Source organism: Oryctolagus cuniculus, chromosome 3, assembly GCF_964237555.1.
Source record: "Oryctolagus cuniculus chromosome 3, mOryCun1.1, whole genome shotgun sequence".
NCBI lineage: Eukaryota > Metazoa > Chordata > Mammalia > Lagomorpha > Leporidae > Oryctolagus > Oryctolagus cuniculus.
The window spans coordinates 180,332,425-180,350,053 of NC_091434.1; the positions used below are offsets into that span (position 1 = coordinate 180,332,425).

Genomic DNA, 17,629 nt, shown 5'->3' on the forward strand with positions numbered 1-17,629 from the left:
ATCAGATGGGTAGTTTGTGATTATTTTCTCCAATTATGTATATTATCTTTTCATTTTGTTAATTCTTACTTTAGTTATGCAAAAGCTTTTTGGTTTGATGTAATCAATATTCATATCCAAAACCTCTTTGCTTGGTCTGATATCCTGAAACATTGCCCCTATATTTTCTTCTAATATTGCATAGTTTCAGATACTACAGGTAGGTCTTTTTTTTTTTCCAAGTAAGATGGGTAACAGGCTAGTGTCATAGTAAGATTTGAAGGAGGCACATCTCACATAGTAGCATGAAAACCCAATCATCACACTAATGAACCGCAAAAAGATCTACACTTAAGTCCTCCACGATTTGCGTTGATTTTTGTATATGGTAGAGACAAGGGTTTGGCTTCCCTCTTCTCCATATCTGTTTTCCCCAGCAACACTTATTGAAGAGATTGTTCATTTTCCAGCATACACTCTTGGTGTCTTTGCTTAAATAAATGTAATAAACATATGGATCTATTTCTGTATTTTATATCCTGTTCCATTAGTATGTCTGTATATTTTTAATCCCAGAACCATATTGCCTTGGTTACTATAGCTTTGTGGTATGTTTTCTTTCTTAAGATTTTATTTATTTATTTGAGAGGTAGAGTTACAGACAGAGGGAGGGAGAGAGAAAGACATCTTCCATCTGCCGGTTTGCTTCCCACATGGCTGCAATAGCCAGAGCTTGGCTGATCTGAAGCCAGGAGCCAGGAGTTTCTTCTGGGTCTCCCACATGGGTGTAGGGACCCAGTGACTTCAGTCATCTTCCACTGCTTTCCCAGGCCATAGCAGAGGGCTGGATGATAAGAGGAGCAGCAGGGACTAGAACCAGCACCCATACAGGATGCCGGTGCCACGGTGGAGGATTAACCTACTAAGCCACAGCACCGGCCCCTGTAGTATGTCTTCAAGTCACATACTGTGATGTCTCCAGCTTTATTCTTGTTGCTCAGGATTGCTTTGGCTTGAGGGCTTTTATGGTTCTATATAAATTGTAGGAGAATTTTTTCTATTTCTGTAAAGAATGCCACTGACATTTTGATTCCACTGAATCTGTAGATTACTTTAGGTAATATGAATCTTTTAATAATATTAATTTTCCTAATCTATGGACACGAGATGTCTTTTTTGGGGGGGGCCTCTTCATTTTCATCAGTATTTTATAGCTTTACTTGTAGAATTCTTTTTCATTAATTGAATTTATTTCTGGGGATTTTATGTTTTGTAGCTATTGTAAATGGGATTGCTCTCTTGATTTCATTTTAGCTAGTTTACTTGTGGATAGCAGTGTTACTGACTTTTGCATGTTGATCTTGCATCCTGCAAATTTTTATCAGTTCTTAACAGTATTTTGGTGGAGTCTTTAGATTTTTCTATACGTAATATCATGTCATCTACAAACAGGAGTTTTTAATTTCCTGCTTTTCAATTTGGATGCCTTGTATTTCTTTTCTGTTGCCTAATTGCTCTGTGGCTTGGATGTCCAGTAGTACATTGAATAGGGGTGGTGAAAGTAGACATCTTTGTCTTGTTCAAGACTTGGGGAAAAAACATTCAATGTTTCCTCATTCAATATGACGTTATGCTCTTTGTATATCTATTTTGTATACTGAGCTTCAGGCAAGCAAATGCTCAAAATTAAAAGTTCATTTTCCATGTCCTCTTTTTCTGGGAGCTCCTGGAGAACGTTCTCATCTATAGCCAGAAAGAAATTCATGAAAAAGGAAGATATATGACAGCCCATCTGAAATCCCAGATGCAGGAGAGGCAAAGGGCACCACAAGGATGACTGTTAAGGTAGGTCTCAACAGGTGCACCCAACACAGGGACAAGTCCTGACTATAACAGAAGAGGCTTTAGAGGAGTTTCTCATGCAAATAAAAATTTTCTAATATCTGTTTTGTCCAAAATTATTGAAAAATATTTATGAGTGAAAAGAAAACAAAGTAAGGAAATTGCTAGTCAGTAGAAAACAAAATTAGAAGAAGTGACTGGGGCTGGTATTGTCGCCTAGCAGGCAAAGTCACCACCTATGACACCAACACCCCATATGGGCACCAGTTCATGTCTCAGCTGCTCTGCTTCTGATCCAACTCCCCGGGAAAGCACTGGAAGACAGCCCAAGTCCTTGGGTCCCTGAACCCATGTGGGAAACCTGGAAGAAGCTCCTGGCTCCTGGCTTCAACCCACCCCAGGCCTAGCCATTGCCACCATTTGAGGAGTGAACCAGCAGATGGAAGATCTCTGTCTCTCCTCTCCCTGTCTCTTTCTCTCTCTCTCTCTGTAACACTGCCTTTCAAATAAATAAATAAATCTTTAAGAATATAAAAAATTTAAAAATTACATGGTTCTACCACAAATAGCATTTACTCTGTCATATTATGTTAAGCACTGAATATTTATTAACATTACAATAAAAGTACACGCCACAGACGGGAGTGAGAAGAGTTTTAATATTCCACAGGGAGAACTATGTCCAAGTCTGAAAATTCTAAAGTAGGAACACAATCTCGTAATTTGGAGACAAAGACATATACAAAACTCTCTCACACAGACACAGAGAGACACACCATCTGAAAGAGGTTAAGTAGTTGCCTTAGGAAAGAGGGAAATGGTGGATGACGGGTACTAGAAACCACTGTTTCTCAAAACAAATCTGGTAAAAATATCTGTCTTTTTAAACTAGGTACATACATTACTTTGACATATATATATAACTTGACAGAACTCTAGAAATATATAACTTTGAAGGAATATTTTTTAAAAATTAGAAAAGGCAACAAGTGGATAGCCAGACACAAAATGTAACCCAATTATGCTTCCATGGTTTTTGTACATGATGATGCCTCCTAGAAGTAAAGATTGATTTTCCTCTTGCAATTAAGTACTGGACTGCTGCTCCTGTAAACATAAATTATAATTATATAATTTTAATAAAATCTTCCAAGTGTGTGTTTCTCATAATAATTTGGAGGAAGAAAAGGCAGAAAGCAACATGAGTCATGTTTCATGGGATTCTGGCACTACAGGCGGTGGCTTTACCCGCTACACCACAGTGCCGGCCCCAATATTTCTATTTCTCTTTTTTTTTTTAAGATTTATTTATTTAAAGTCAGAGTTACACAGAGAGAGGAGAGGTAGAGACAGAGAGAGGTCTTCCATCCGCTGGTTTGCTCCCCAGTTGGTCGCAACGGCCGGAGCTGCGCTGATCCAAAGCCAGGAGCCAGGAGCTTCCTCTGGGTCTCCCACGAGGGTGCAGGGGCCCAAGGACTTGGGCCATCTTCTACAGCTTTCCCAGGCCATAGCAGAGAGCTGGATCAGAAGAGCAGCCAGGACTAGAACCGGTGCCCATATGGGATGCCGGCGCTTCAGGCCAGGGCTTTAACCCACTGCGCTACAGCGCCAGCCCAGGATTTCTATTTTTCAAATGATGCTTTTTCCCTTGAATTTTTCTCTCTCCACCATCCTGCATCTTGTCTCTCTTTCTACCCCTGGACAGCCCCCCTCACCACACACCATCATATCCCTTTTTGGAAGGGAGTGTTAGTAGTACCAGGTCACAAAGCACTTCTCAAGATGAGACCAAAATGTAGTGACCTACATACCACTCTTGGTGGTATGATAGTGCTGGGAGTTGGAGACCAGAATGAAGAAGCACCCACTATCTTCTCAAAATGGTATGGAAACTCACACATTTCCTCTTAAACTCAATGGAGAAAAAAAAGAAATTCAAAAAGCATTTGCAGCCCTTCCTGACCATCCTCATTTTGTCTGCACACGTAGAAATCAAGAAAATACAGGAATTTGGGCAGGGAAAAAGAAGCAGAGTTTCCAAGCAGGTAACCCTAAGGAGGGATTTCAGAGGGCTTGGCTGAGCACTGGGAAAGTGAGTGAACCAGCCAGAAATGGGTGCTAGCTTCCCAGTTGCACAGGTGAGCACATGAGCCAGTGGTGGTAACAGCTCTGACTGTGGTAACAAGAGGAAGAGTAGAAAAATTAAATCAAAGATATTAAGTGGTTCCAGAGCAGAAATACCATCTATAACAGAGCAAATTTATACTGAACACCTAACGTGGCTGGCCTTGTGCTCAGCACATGTGCCTCCACCATACTCTCATTTAACCTGATTTAGGAAGGAAGAATGCCCTACATGCTCCAGTTTTGTTCTTTATTACTACACACACTGTGTACGCCTCTGTTTTCTTTTTTTAGATAATACAGTCAGTCTTCTGCAACTCTACCTTTGCCAGAGTGGAACATCATGATACCACCGTGCCTCAGTATTCTTCATGGTGTGACAATGCCAAAAGAAAACAGCTTTATCTCCTTGCCATTTTTCAGTGATTAAGTCTCAAGCTTCTGAACAGAGATTGCTGTTTTGAAAAGCTGACAAGTGTTTTCTCACCTCCCTGTTTCTCCTGCTCCCCATAATATTTCTTACTTACCACCAGGTGGCAATGGGTAAATACACCCGAGCAGGCAAACATTAGAAAGAATCTAAGAAAATACATGACATTCCAAAGAAAGTAACAAATATAGAAGGTGCATCATAACACTCTACAAGTTTACATGAATTTAGAGCCACTTTTTTTGGAAAGGGCATATAATTTAGATGCAGAAGTCTGGGGCTTGTGTTTTATTTCTGTCACTTTTTCAACATGGACCCTAGGATAAGTTCCTCCCTTCTTTTCAATCTCAGTGTTTACAAGAACATTTGTCACAATAAATTCTGGCAAAGTCATGAATATCTGATGTGGTAAAATACATAAAGATATTTTTGCACACTGTTCAACCCTGTATATTTGTTATGAAGTAAACAGACGCATAACCTAGAAAAGATAACAGATACAACATAGAAGGAATAGGATGCAAACCTCCTCAAGTATCTGTCTGTTTTTCTCTTATAAAGGGAGAAATCCCCACAACATTCCTTTTTTTTTTTTTTTTTTTTTTTTTTTTTTTTGACAGGCAGAGTTAGACAGAGAGAGAGACAGAGAGAAAGGTCTTCCTTTTTCCGTTGGTTCACCCCCCAAGTGGCTGCTACAGCCGGCGTGTTGCTCAGATCTGAAGCCAGGAGCCAGGTGCTTCCTCCTGGTCTCCCATGAGGGTGCAGGGCCCAAGGACCTGGGCCATTCTCCACTGCACTCCTGGGCCACAGCAGAGAGCTGGACTGGAAGAGGAGCAACCGGAACAGAATCCGGCACCCAGACTGGGACTAGAACTGGTGTGCCAGCACCACAGGCGGAGGATTAGCCTAGTGAGCCACGGCTCCGGCCATCCCCACAACATTCTTACTCCAGAATCTTTCCTCACTTAAAGGGAAAGGTTGAATTTTCTATTTCTTGCTAGCAAACAAATCTCAGGTCTTATAACAGCATCTTCTTAATATTCTGAGATCCCACTTCGTTTTGTCACATCCAAGGGTATCCTGCTTCCTCTGTGGTCTCAAAAAGGATCCTCAGCCACGGGACGGGCATGCCAGACTATGGACGAGATCTCCTGGAGGCTCCCTGCTGGCCTCAGATTTCAGGATTCTCTTCTTCTGTCTTTCCAAACCGTTGTCTAAGAACTTTCACTTCATCAACCTCTCCCTGGACAAAGTCCAATTTTACTACCTTAGTCTACTTGTGCTGCTATAACAGAATACCTGGGACTGGGAAATTTATAAAAACAGAGACTTCTCGCATTTCTTTGGGTTGGGAAGTCCAAGAGCATGGTGCCTGCATCTGATGAGAGCCTTCTTATTGCTCTCATGGCAGAAGGCAGAAGGGCAAGAGTGAACAAGAGGGAGGCAAACTCACTTTTGTAACAAACCTGCTCTCATGATAACAAACCCACTTCATAATGATGACATTATTCCATCTGTGAGGGCAGACCCCTTGCGACCTAATCACCTCTCAAAAGTCCCACATGTCAACACCATTTCATAGGGGATTAAGTGTCCAACACATAAATTTGGGGGGCACATATTCAAACCATAGGACCACCTCTTCAAGTTCCTCCAAATTTTCTACATGCATAATTAAAATACTTCTCTAATAATGAAAGCTGCCCACCTTGCTCCTATTCCGAACCTGGCATGTGCCCAAGGAGTGGCACCACCATCAAAGGGATGTCTCTCAGGAAATCACGCACTGTTACAGGAGGTGAGTCAGAATCAAAGAGGCGGAAGAGTGGGGTTAGCTCTTTGAACTCATGAGAGGGCTTCCAAGAGCAGCCTGCCTCAGGGGAGGACTGGATTCCCAAAGAAGGGAGGGCGGCCTGGGCTCCAACCCGTATCAGGAGCCAGCTGGAGAGGAAAAAGAGAAAGTGGAGCAGAAAGAAGTCTCTGTTCTTCAGAGCAGTCACCTCTGTGGCCTCCCCAAGAGTGAGGACCCCTTACCTGAAACGAGGTGGGACCTACCTTTCCTTGAGCAACTGTTTTCACATCCATAGAAAGATGCTCCTTCAGGCTTTGTTGCCGATGGTAAAAATCTGGAGGGGAAAAAAGCATAAAAGTCATTATTAAGTCATTTACTCCTTTTTTTAAGATTTTATTTATTTGAAAGGTAGAGTTACAGACAGAGAGGGAGAGACAGAGAGAAAGGTCTTCCATCCACTGGTTCACTCCTCAAGTGGTCAAACAACGGTCAGAGCTGGGCCAATCCAAAGCCAGGAGCCAGGAGCTTCTTCTGGGTCTCCCATGTGGGTGCAGAGGCCCAAGTACTTGGGCCACTTCTACTGCTTTCCCAGGCCACAGCAGAGAGCTGGATCGGAAGAGGAGCAGCCGAGACATGAACTATTGCCCATTTGGGATTCTGGCACTGCAGGTGGAGGTTTAGCCCACCATGCCACATCTCTAGCCCCAAGTCATTCACTCTTAATGAGGACAGAGTCATTGCCTAATTAGAAAATTTATGCAGGGGTTTCTGATTGTCACCATCATTGAGTTACTGCTGGAATTCAATGGTTGGGGCCAAGACATATCCCACACAATAAAAAATTGTCTCCCTAGGCATCCCACTACACATTTGTGTAAGTGAAAAACATATGAGCCAAGAATGCAGCTACATGATATATAAACACAAAGAAATTTTTGTGCTACTATAATATATAATGAAGTTTCTAAGAAGGGACCAACCAAATAAATTGGGAGACTTTGGAATCTTGTTTAGCTTGAATCATCGCCGTGAGCTGTTCATCATCTCAGGAAAATCACTACACTGATGGCAACCTCACCCACGGTAACTAAATCAGCAACAAAACACTACTAAATTCGTCTGTGTGTTTGGAGCTATTGTGCTCATTTGAGTCTCCATATGGAAGCCTGCATCTGCCTCCTTTGTTAAGTCATCTGCCAGAATGTACCTGCACCATTTATATAGCAAAATGTGTGGCTTATTATAAATTGTTTTTCTCCATATCCTCATATTAAAGTTAGGACATTACAGAGTTTTAATCATATTATAAGTAAATTAATATTCTTTGTTAATTTCATTTTAGCATAACATGGGAGTCAATCCCCAATATTTTTTAAAAGGGCACATTATTCTGAACATTAATTAATCTTTAATTAAATGCAATATATTATATTAAGCCATGGAATGCAATGCAACAGTTAAACAGATTAGCTAAATCTATGTCTACTGATACAAGAAAAGTTTTAAGACATAAAGCTGGAAGAAGAAACATGTTTCAGAAAAATTTACTCACATTGTACAGCTGATATCAATTATATTAAAATTGTATGCACACAAAGCCACACGATGTATGGTTACATTCATAAACAGAGAGAAAACAAATGAAAAGTCAAAGTTCACAAAATAAACCAATAACGAAAGAATTGAATCCTGAATGATAGCCAGGTGGGTTTCACTTAATGGTGCAAGGTTTGAAAGTGCGCAGAGAGGAGGAATGCAGGTATTCACTACATAACTTAAAACTGCTAAAGTAAAAACTCTGGGAAAGAAGTGCTGAAAAACTGCATACGCCACGTGCCAGTGGTTGTCACCAGAGTATTGCTGCCTGGGCTGCAGGGTAGGTTTCTGTAAAACCAGCTGCCTACGCTGGGCAACACCTCCCTGGAACCAGCACTTCCTGGGTGCTGGAGGACTTCTCCAGGCCTGGCATGCTTGAGCCTGTCTGAGCCCAGCCCACAGACCCTGGTCAGTCATGCTGAATTCCTGCACCCTTCTGCACATGAGACAGGAATAGAAAGCACTTTGATTTAGGGCCCACACTAGCCCTGGTGGCACCCTCTACTGCATCTGAGGCCTGTGGGAAGTGGCTAGTCCAATCCAGAGGTTTGCTGCTCTGGGAAACAATATCCCATTGCTATCATCAGTCACAGGGCAAACCCAAAGCTTCACCAGGCTTTGGGGTTTAAATGCAAAAAAAGCCAATTTCTTTGCAGCCATCAGGGTAAGATTGAGCCAAACTATGTTGCCACCCTCTTTTCCATGCCAAGATTCCAATAAGCATTAGGATATCCCAGAAGAGGTGGGGCTGAACCCCAGGGTGCCAGCCACCACTAAAGCGGAGAGGGTACTCTGCACTCTGAGGCAGAAGTGGGTGCCTTACCCCCCATGAGCAGTAGAGACCATCGCCTCGCTGCAGCAGGGGTTCTGGTCAGCAGGAGGCGTCCCTCCCAGAAGTTCCCAGGGTTTGTTGTCCATATCAACAGCAACAGCAAAACCAGAGCTCACCCCTTGGTGAGACAGCTACAGCAAGAGACTTATAGTCTAGTTTGGAAGAAGAGGTTTTATATATAAAAGATCAACTTGCACACAGTCCTAACGTTATGTACCCAGGTCTTAACAGCTTGGTGGACAAGTGACACATCACAGTGGCACTAGGCTCTGTGCACCCTGCCAGCTTGCTCTGTGGTCTCTAGACCTGGCCCTCTCATGAGCTGCTGTGCCCCCACGCAGCTGCCCGGGTTCTGCTACCACAGCTGTCAGCTCCCTGCTGTCGCTGTCCATCTTGGCTGCAGCTCTGCCTGGCCATGACCTCACCTGACCACTAGCATGCAGCAGCTCCCAGACTTAGGGGAGTGGTCTTATTTGTGGAGTGGCCTTACCGAAAGGTGCTCTGTCCATCAACGTTGCAGAGTTGCGCCTTGAAGTGATCACACAAACATTCTTTTCACAGTTGGAGGCACACTCTGGGTGGGTATCTAGGGACCTAGGTACTCTGGGAAGAGCTTGGTGTCAAGATCATCAGCTCATACACCTTCACTCTCTCCAAACCTGGATGCACGCTCCCCAAGGCCCAGAGAACTAGGGAGGCACCATTCTTTACTGCTCTTTCACTTTTTTAAAGTTATATTTGTTCAATTATTTGTTAAGAGAGAGAGAAAGAGAGAAAGCTTCCATCTCCTGGTTCACTCCCCAAACGCCTGCAATGACCCAGGCAAGCCAGAGGACAGGAACTCAATCCCACATGGGTAGCAGTAACCCAATAACTTGAGCCATCACTGTTGTCTCCCAGAGTCCACATTACTAGTAAGCTGAAGTCAGGATCCAGAGCCCAGAATCTAACCCAGGCACTCCAATGTGGGATGCGCACATCTTAAATGATGCCCTAACCACTGGTCAAAGCACCTGCCCTTACTCCTTCACTTATTACATAATCCGAACCCTCAGAGTCCCAGGACCTGGCCATCACTACCAAACCCTTCCCGAAAGTAAGATTTCTGGTGTCTCCTCAGAGAGGCGAGGTACAGATGCAGTGACTGAGGGTGAGTTCTGCAGGCAGTCATGTTGGGTCTGAAGGCTGCTGTCACCGTTTCTAGCTACAGAACCTTGAGCTACAGAACCTTGGTCTCCCTTGATTTCAGCTTCCTTATCTATAAAATGAGCAAACCACGTGAGTTCTTCTAAGATTAAATGGCAACATACATGAAGTGCGTAGCACAGTTCTCTGTCTCCTATAGGAACAGCAAAGCAATGTTCTGTCCCAGGCCCACCTAAAGAGGTGTGCAAATGAAGCCTCCAGTCAATGCTCCTACACAGCAACGTGCATTTTAAAGGCCTGTTTACTGGGCCAGGTGTTGATGCACACTGAGATACCTGCATCGCATATCAGACTCTGGGTTTGAGTGCCAGCTCTGCTTCTGATCTATCTTCTTGCTAATGCACACCCTGGGAGGCAGCAGTAATGGCTCAAGTAATTGGGCCCCTGCCACCCACACGGGAGACCTAGATAGAGACTACAGTTCCTGGCTTTGGCCTGGCCCAGCCACAGGCGAGCATTTGCAGAGTGAACCAGCAGATGGGAGATGGCTCTCTCTGACTCACATACCATCTCATTTTCTTATTTGTTATGTAACTTATTGCCTGATTTCAGAAATCTTGCATGGAAAGCAAGAATTCTGAAATCCTGCCAGACCAATTATGACTTTGTTTCTGAGAACTTCTAGCAAATAGCATTCAGGATTTTAACACTGGAGGGGTTTTAGGAGATCAGAAGGCCCGACTTCAGGTAAGATCTTATCCACACTCAAAGCCAAGAGAGATCAAAAGACTTGCCTAAGGTCTCATATGTAGTTAGTAAAGACAGAGTAACCAAAAGCCAAAGCAACCTGGGATTTATTCAATAAAACTAGAACATTGGGTCGTTTCCATTGGATGAGTGTCCATGGCTCTTGGTGTCCTACTCTCGACTCCTCAAGGACCAAGAGAATTTTCGTACAACTGTTTGTACATTGCTGTCCCCACAGGCAAGTCACAATTAGGTGCTTTGTGAAGACTGAGTGATAACGGTGACAATAATTATAATAATGACAAAGTAAATGCCATTGTCTGTTAGCCTATTGGTACTGTTTTGTTTTATTTCTGAGACCTAGAAAAAGACAGGGAGAGCTGTATCTCAAGCTGAAAAGGTGATAAACAAAGACAGAACAAATCCTCACAAGGAAATAAAAGACCAGCGAAGCAGTAAGTAAACTTCAGAGCCCCTTCTGGACAAACACAACCTTTTGGCAGAAGGCCAGACCCACAGGGAGGACTGTGGGGGAGGCCGGCACTGACGGAGAGCACTGGAAAGCGAAGCAGCCATTAGGCAGTGACCTTTACTTTCAATCCAGCAGGACTGTTGGAAGATACAAATCAAAAGCCACGTCATAGAGCAGAGGCAGAGTGCCAGACACGAGGATTAGAAGCACGGGCGGCAGGAAGAGCAAGCACGAAACAGAAAAAGAGAAACATCAGCGCTCCTGAGACACTGACCCGTTCCCCGTCCTGCCAGGTAACGAGCAGCAGAGGAAAGCGGGACTGCTGACCTGGCCAGGGTAACTGCCCCTGCCATGCTCTTCTCTCCAGAAAGCCAAGGTTCCGGGTCCAAAAGCACCAGGTGGACTGCGTTTTTATAGAAAATCCCATGGAGAAGCGAGGGAGGCTTCACCCACCCCACACCTCCACACAAATGTTCACAAATGTCCCCTCAATTCTCCTGGCTGCTTTTAACCAAAGTTCTGTTCTGGAGGGCATCTGGGATGTCTCCACCCACACCCTTACCTTCACCCTCGTCCAAGCCTTTCTGGCTCCTGCCTCTCAATCGCCACTGCCGACCCCACTTCCCAAACGCCCTCAGCCTGCACACCCCACTCAGCCAAAGCCCCAGTACATCACTGTTGTCTCTGAAGCTTATTCCCAAGAAGGGGCCGTCAAAGGAGGAGGTACCTTTCTATGAAGGGAGGAGAGAACCTCCACTTTGACTATGGCCTTGTCTAAATAAGGTTGGAGTTTGTGAACCCAAGAGGCTTCCATAAACTTGGCAGCTCATGACAAGAGCCTCAGGTGATTACTGACGTCATAAACAAGAGTGTCAATCGTTAAATCAACAACGGGAGTCACTGTGCACTTACTCCCCATGTAGGACCTCTGTCCTTAATGTGCTGTACTATGCGAATTAACGGTAAAACTACTACCCAAATAGTACTCTGTACTTTGTGTGTCTGTGTGGGTGCAGTCTGTTGAAATCTTTACTTAGTATAGAGTTGATCTTCTATATATAAAGATAATTAAAAATGAATCTTAATGAAGAATGGGATGGGAGAGGGAGTAGGAGAAGGGATGGTTAGCGGGTGGGAGGGAGGTTATGGGGGGAAGAGCCGCTGTAATCCAAAGGTTGTATTTTGAGATTTATATTTACTAAATAAAAGTTTTCTATTAAAAAAATAAAGTTCATTCCCAGAGAGCAGATATTCACTCCAGCACCCCTGCTTCCATACTGAGATATGGATTTTTTTAATAAAAGTATACAACTTGGCCAGTTTGATTCCAGTAGCTGCTTAACCTCCGTAACCTGCATGTCCGACCAACCAACCCAGCCTGTGATTCTACAGATAGATGCCCTCATGCACTCCCTCCTGTATTCACTGCCAACTTTGAGCCCTTATTCCTTCACTGACCACTGTGGCTCTGCCCTGCGCCACCTGTTCCTCCAGTCAGCCACCAGAGCTCAAACCACTCATGTGAGCTTGTGGCTCCAATATTCAAAACTATTGCAAGCTCCAGGTTCCATAGGGAAGGAAGCTCCAACTCTGTGAGCTGGACACCAAGGCTTCTCTCTCCATTTTTCCCTATTACATGGCAGCTCATCACTCCACTCTGCACACTGTTACAGTTATCAAGCTGTTGCCTCCTGGGCCTGAAACAGCCCTCACCACACAGTGGACTCTCGCCAGCCCCTGCAGGACCCTCTGAAGCCATGCTTCAAGCCCTCATGTCTCATCACGCTAAGACAGCAGCCAGCTAATTTATCCCTTGGTCCTCACCCCCAACCCATCCCCATCTGTTCTCTGCACACCAGAGTGTCGCTCCCCTTCTTCGCGGAGGAACGACACAGAACCCTGCGCTGTTCTTTTGTCTGCTCGGCCCTCCCCGGGTTTGCTGCTGGTTCTTCCTGGGTTGGCTACCGTCCCTTCCACCTCCGTGGAAGGGCGGTTCCCCCTGCCACTTTCCCCACTTCCGCGGGGGAGCGGCACACCGCCTGCCGGCTCTCTCGGGGGCTGCACAGGTGTTCCTCTTAGATGTTCCTGGTGCATGTTGTCTCTCTCCTCCTTTATAGTCCTCTTCCACCAATCCCAACTCTGCTACCCACACGCCGAGTACGCTGCTCTCCTCCAATCAGGAGCAAGTCCTACAGTTTATTGGTTGAACTGGAGGCAGCTGTGTAGAAGCTGTTACTCCCTTCTCAGCGCCATATTGTGGGAGAGCAGATGCATAGAATAAGTCTTAATTCCAGTAACTTAGTCTAGTCCGAGTTGCTCCCAGTTGCTCCCCACACCAGAGCCACCTGCTCAAAGGAAAGCTGGAATACGCATCTCCTTGGATTGGACCCCAGTCTCATTCAAGGTCAAAGCCACGGTCCTTCCAGCAGCCTGGGAGGCCCTTTGTGGGCTGCTCCCCACCCTTTGCCTATTGCCCCCTCTCTCACGCTCCCTGACCTCCCCGCTCCCCCGAACATCCATGTTGGCTCCCTTGGGACTGCTTCCTCCACTGCAGGTGCTCTTCCCTACAACAATCTGTGGGACTCATTCCCTCTTCTCCTTCAGCTCTGCTCAAAACCACTGTATCTACAGAATAGACACCTCCTCACGTAAGTCCAGGTCCTCTCACCCTGTTTTTTTTTGTTTGTTTGTTTTTGTTTTTGTTTTTTTGACAGGCAGAGTGGACAGTGAGAGAGAGAGAGACAGAGAGAAAGGTCTTCCTTTTGCCATTGGTTCACCCTCCAATGGCCGCCACGGCCGGCGTGCTGCGGCTGGCGCACCGCACTGATCCGATGGCAGGAGCCAGGTGCTTCTCCTGGTCTCCCATGCAGGTGCAGGGCCCAAGCACTTGGGCCATCCTCCACTGCACTTCCTGGCCACAGCAGAGAGCTGGCCTGGAAGAGGAGCAACCGGGACAGAATCCGGTGCCCCGACCGGGACTAGAACCTGGTGTGCTGGCTCCGCTAGGCGGAGGATTAGCCTAGTGAGCCGCGGCGCTGGCCTCTCACCCTGTTTTAACCACCCTCCCAAGCCACTATTTCTCACCATTTGAGAACCACGTTTTGTTATTTATTTCTGTGCTGTCTCCTCTCCCCCTAGAAAGGGAGCTCGAGGAGGGCAGGGTCTGTGGGTTTTCCATTTTTGTGACCCAGTGCATCCCCAGAACCAACAGCAGTGCTGGGCTCCCAGTAGAGCCCCAGTATGTTTCCGCTGAATGGATGGATAAAAACTGTCCTATTGAGGGCACACTGCCAGGTCCACCTTTTTTCCATATCAATCCTGCCAGAATGAGCCCCTCCCCCCATCTTCCCGGGGTGTTGGCCTCTGCCTTGACCTTGAGGCTCACCAAAGGCCTTCCCTGTGGGTGCACCCCTGCCACAGAGGTGCTTCTAGAAGGCAAACGGAACCCATCTGAGGAAGCTCGGTCTCAGGCTAAGAAAAATGCTCAAGGTCTTACACCAGGAGGCAAAGACCCAAGACTTAGCTGAATGCAAAGGCTACCAAACACCATTTTTCTTAACCCTAGTCCCTGTCAAAACAAACAAGAAAAAACTTTCTAAGTCAATTAATCACTCAGTGCAGTGGGTACAAGGTTTAATTTTGGTCTAATATATAACACTGCCCAAGAATTATTGGGAAGGGAGGAAGGAATGGGGGTGGGGGGCAGACAGGCATTGGGTTAAGCTCCCACTTGGTATGCCCAAGGAGTTCTTGGCTCCTGGCTTTGGCCTGGCCCAGCCCTAGCTACTGCAGCCATTTGGGAAGTGAATAAGAGAATGGAAGATCCATCTCTCTCTCTCTCTCTCTCTCTCTCTCTCTCCCCCCCCTCTCTCTCTCCCTCCTTCCCTCCCTCCCCCCATCTCATTTCTGCCTTCCCTTCCAGTCACTCTGCCTTTCAAATAAATAAATAAATCTTTAGAAAGAGAAAAGAGAGAAAAGGAAGGGAAAGAGACAAGGAAGGGAGGAGGGGAGAGAGAACAGGAAAGAGGGAAGACAAAAGGAACAAGGCAGGCGGACCTGGACTGTGGCACAGCAGGTTAACGCCCTGGCCTGAAGCTCCGGCATCCCTTATGGGTGCTGGTTCAAGACCTGGCTGCTCCACTTCTGATCCAGCTCTCTGCTATGGCCTGGTAAAGCAGTAGAAGATGCCCCAAATCCATGGGCCCCTGTACCCATGTGGGAGACCCGGAAGAAGCTCCTGGCTCCTGGCTCCGGGCTTCAGATGGGCACAGCTCCGGCCATTGCAGCCAACTGGGGAGTGAACTATTGGATAGAAGACCTCTCTCTCTCTCACTCTGCCTCTCTTCTCTGTGTAACTCTGACTTTCAAATAAATAAATAAATCTTTAAAAAAAAAAAAGAAGCAAACAAACAAGGCAGGGAGAAAAAGAAAAGAAATACTTTTGTAACATTGGATTTTGTTCTATTTGTTTGTTTTAATTTTATCTGAAAGGTATACAATAGAAAGCTATCACCCATCCACTGGTTCACTCCCCAAATGCCCACAGTAGCTGGGACTGGGCCACACCAAACCAGGAACCTGGAACTCCATTTGGGTCTCCCATGTGGGTGGCAGGAACACAAATATTGGACCTATTGTCTGCGGCCTCGCAGGCTATGCATCTGATGCTCTTCCCAGCTAATAGGGCAGCTTTAGGATAAGATTGCTTGATGGAACACAAGTATCTCTCTCTCACTCATAACAAACACACACTGCAAACAGCAATTACCCCTTACCCCAAGCCTGTGCCTCCTAGATGATCTTGTTTATGCACTCCGGAGTGTGCACAAAGCAGGAAGCCTAACATAAATCAACATCATTGCAAATCTCTTTCTCTTCCTTCTTCACCTGGACAGAAGGTAGCCATAACTGAGATAACAAAGCAAGGTAAGATGGCTACCTTATAGCCTAAGAGACTGTCCATATTTAGAACAATGGGAACATGTGCAAATCATTGTCACTTTCAAGTATTCCCATGATATTCTGAGATTGTTCAAACAAGTTATCCTTGGAGAACATACCAGGAATTGGAAGATACAGGTGCAGTTACCAACTTTGCTCACTAGGTGGCTCTCATAGGAGTATTTTATGACCCATGGCCTGGATCCCTTCCAAACTTAGGGACAGATTGATTTGGAAATGTGTACATTAATTTCTTAACAGAGGTGATTGTTATCTGTATTCAAATGTGTATGTTTCTGCACATACGAATTTACAATAGAAACCTTCTGACTGCAACTTTTTAGAAGAAATTATAGATTGCCCTATTAGAATCTCTTTTAAAATGATCTATTTACTTTTCATCTACTTGAAAGAGTGACAGAGAGAAGAGACTTTCCATCCACTGGGTCACTCTCTTTTTTCCAGTCCCCCTGAGTTTAACAGCGGAACCAGTCTTTTAAGATGTAACAGGGCCCTTCCCTGGACACCTCCCAACAACTCAGACCAACGCACCTATTCCGTTTGACCTCCTTCTTGGGTGACCTATACTATTTCCCTCCAAAGGTCAGCTTTATAATGAAAAATACCCGGGACGACCGGAGTGGGAGCTCCAGACGCTCATGAGAAAATGAGAAGGCTCTTCCATCGCCCTGGGCCTGTCTCTCGGGTCCTCCTCCTCCTCCGTCTGCATCAGTCCCGCCACTCAGGCTTCTCCTCCTCCTCCTGTCCTGGCCAACACTCAGCTTCTGAAACTCTGAAGACGTCCTTGGGGAAAGGGTTAGGGATCTGTGTCTGCCCCTTCCTGTCCGGGGTACGTGTGTCTCTGCTTAATCCTGGTCCTTGGGTCCTGCAGGAATTCACTCCTCACCATGTATAAACTCCGAAACCACGTCCAGCAACTGCTGGGGGCTGGCCGCTGGCTGGCTGCGGGGCCATTAGCGAACGCGGGCCTCCCCGAAACCCATGTCCAGGAGGGAGCCGGGGACCCTCTCCAGCGGTGGGGGCGCTGTGCCGCAGCGGGGCGCCGAACCACGCGAAACCACGCCCGTCCCGCCCCTAGGTCCGGTTCTCGCCTCTTGGGCCCAACACCAGACGGCTCCTCAAGGCCGCCTCTGTGGGAGGCTGTGGTCACTCCCCGCAGCGCGGCGGCCTTCGCGGCTGCCCAGGACAAGGAGTGTGTCCGGCCACAGGGTCCCAAACTGGGGGCAGCAGGTGGCGCCAGGCCAGGAGCGGCACCACCGCTGGGCCTTGGTCAGCTCACAGGCTTCCGACGCCCTCCGCCCACCCGCCTGGTTCCCTCTTAAAGTGCCCGCAACAGCCGGGGCTGAGCCAGGCCAAAGCCAGGAACCAGGAACTCCATCCCAGTCTCCCACGTAGATGGCAAGGACCCAAGCACTTGAGACTGAATCAGAAGTGGAACAGCCAGGACTTGAACCAGCATAGCAAGAAACCCTTTAACCCACAGTGCCACAACACCACCCCCAGATTACCTTTATAAATAGCTTCTTGAAAGCGAAATTTGAAGAAGAAAAAAATAAAGCAATTTGTGCCTAATTCAGAAGTTCCATTCTTATAAAACATGTCTTTCATAAGACAGTACCACGATATGACTTCCAGACTACAGCAACAGTAACTTAAAAACAGTAAGTGTAGGAGCCCACGCTGTGGCCCAACAGGTAAAAGCCACGG

General features: G+C 46.2%; 1 non-coding gene across 1 annotated transcript; it reads right to left on the reverse strand.

Annotated features, from left to right (window-relative positions):
• Positions 1-220: 220 nt before the first annotated feature.
• Positions 221-324, reverse strand: LOC127491929 (small nucleolar RNA U13). Its single transcript, XR_007920853.1, has one exon. It is a non-coding gene; the product is annotated as a small nucleolar RNA U13 (small nucleolar RNA).
• Positions 325-17,629: the final 17,305 nt, after the last annotated feature.